We start from the raw sequence: 2,363 nt of genomic DNA, 5'->3' as shown, positions 1-2,363 counted from the left end.
AACTAATGAAAATAGACTAAAAACTAACTAAAACATACTCAAAACTATATGAAATTAACCCCAAAAAGCGTATAAAATATCCGCTCATCAGAAGCTAAGAGAAGCTAAAGCACAAAACTTTGGAGAGGACCTAATAGAAATTTTCGAAAAAGAAGAAAACATGGAAGCCGAAAATAACAACAATGGTGGAGATGCAAGGAAGGTGCTTGGTGACTTTACTACACCAACTTCTGACTTCTACGGAAGAAGCATCTCAATTCCTGCAATTGGAGCAAACAACTTTGAGCTTAAGCCTCAATTAGTTTCTCTAATACAGCAAAATTGCAAGTTTCATGGACTTCCATTGGAAGATCCTCATCAGTTCTTGGCTGAATTCTTGCAAATCTGTGACACTGTTACGACCAATGAGGTTAATCCTGAGGTCTACAGACTTATGCTTTTTCCCTTCGCTGTAAGAGACAAAGCTAGGATATGGTTGGACTCACAACCTAAAGAAAGCTTGAACTCTTGGGAAAAATTGGTCAATACTTTCTTGGCCAAATTCTTTCCACCTCAAAAGTTGAGCAAGCTTAGAGTGGAAGTCCAAACCTTCAGACAGAAGGAAGGTGAATCCCTCTATGATGCTTGGGAAAGATACAAGCAATTGATCAGAAGGTGTCCTTCTCACATGATTTCAGAATGGAGCATCTTATGTATATTCTATGATGGTCTATCTAAATTGTCCAAGATGTCGTTGGACCACTCTGCTGGTGGATCCCTTCATTTGAAGAAGATGCCTGCAGAAGCCCAAGAACTCATTGAGATGGTTGCAAATAACCAGTTCATGTATACTTCTAAAAGAAATCCTATGAATAATGGGATGACTCAGAAGAAAGGAGTTATTGAGATTGATACCCTGAATGCCATTGATGAGAGAACTTTTGAGTGGTCTAGAAATTTGCGGATAAATCCTCGTTGCAGGTATAGTTTCTAAACCTTCAAAAGTCCTTTCATACAAACGTTTTGGGTGTCACAAGTAACAAACCCCTTTAAAATTGATAACCGAGTATTTAAACCTCGGGTCGTCTTCTCAAGGAACTGCAGGGAAGTATGTTCTTATTATTGGTTATGGAGGTTTGTAAAATCGGGGTTGAGAGTGAAGAGTAGATATGACAAATAATTTAAATGGAAATTAAAATAAATAAATAATGTAAAGCAAACTTTTGGCAATGGTAAGAGAAATTAGAAGTCCAACTTAGTTATTCTTCTCAACAATAGTGAAAGTTGAATCTTAATTCCACTTAGTTAACCTTTACTAAAGTAAAGGAAAGGCAAGGGACTAATTAGTTTGACCTTCGAATCCTATTTATTTCCTAAGAAAAAGTTGGGATTATTGAAGTTCAGTTCAATTAGCAAGATAACGATTATCAATTATGCTGAGTTTAATAATGTTGAGTTACTGATTTCTTAACCAAGACCAAAAAGGGAAAAAGTAAAATTGTAGGAATAAAAATGTCCTTAGATGGGAAGCAATAATAAGTTAAATTAAAGAGAACAATAATGAACTGAAATACCTCAAATAATCATTAACTCAAATAATAATCTTGTAACATGGAATAATTCATAAGCCAATTGGGCAACATCTGTAGATACGAATAAAAGCTTTAAAGTAAAAGTAGCATAGAAACATAAATTAAAGTAAATATTAAACCTAGATCGAGAGTCACTCTTAAAAACTAAGAGAAGTCCTAAATCCTAATCCTAAGAGAGAGAGGAGAGAATCTCCCTTTCAAAACTAAATCTAAATCATAGAAAGTAGTAAAAATGCGAGCTCCCTTTGAATGGATGCATTCCCCCACTTTATAGCCTCTAGTCTATGTGTTCTGCACCTGGATCTGGGCCAAGAGGGCTTCAGAAATCGCTGGGGGCGTATTTTGTAAATTCTGATACGTGGCCTCTGTTATGCGTCCGCGTGGGTCATGCGGTCACGTCATCTGGAGTTTTCTTTGTGGCGCGGTCGCCTCGGTCACGCATCCGCATCGAATGCGCTATGCTCAAGTCGCACGGCCGCGTCAGTCATGCGGCCGCGTCGCTGCTTTTTCGCGCCTGGCACGCGATCACGTCGTCCATGCGATCGCGTGGATGCTTATGACCATGAGAAGCTTATGACCATGAGAATCCTGGAATGGAAGAGGTGAATTACATGGAAGAGGTAAATTATATAGAGAAATCATCCAAATTTCTCATGGAAGGATCAACAGAAGCCTCAACAAGGCTTCAATCATAATAATGGTAGGAGAAATAGGTTTGGCAATAGCAAGCCTTTTCCATCATCTTCTGAGCAACAGATAGAGAATTCTAAGCAGAGCTTCTCTGACATAGAA

At 38.2% G+C, this 2,363-nt stretch overlaps 1 non-coding gene across 1 annotated transcript; it reads right to left on the bottom strand.

Moving 5' to 3' along the window:
* Positions 1 to 565: 565 nt before the first annotated feature.
* LOC112753357 (small nucleolar RNA R71) lies at positions 566 to 673 on the bottom strand. Its single transcript, XR_003177747.1, has one exon. It is a non-coding gene; the product is annotated as a small nucleolar RNA R71 (small nucleolar RNA).
* Positions 674 to 2,363: the final 1,690 nt, after the last annotated feature.

This window comes from Arachis hypogaea, chromosome 15, assembly GCF_003086295.3.
Source record: "Arachis hypogaea cultivar Tifrunner chromosome 15, arahy.Tifrunner.gnm2.J5K5, whole genome shotgun sequence".
NCBI lineage: Eukaryota > Viridiplantae > Streptophyta > Magnoliopsida > Fabales > Fabaceae > Arachis > Arachis hypogaea.
This window is presented reverse-complemented; position numbering and strand designations above follow the sequence as displayed.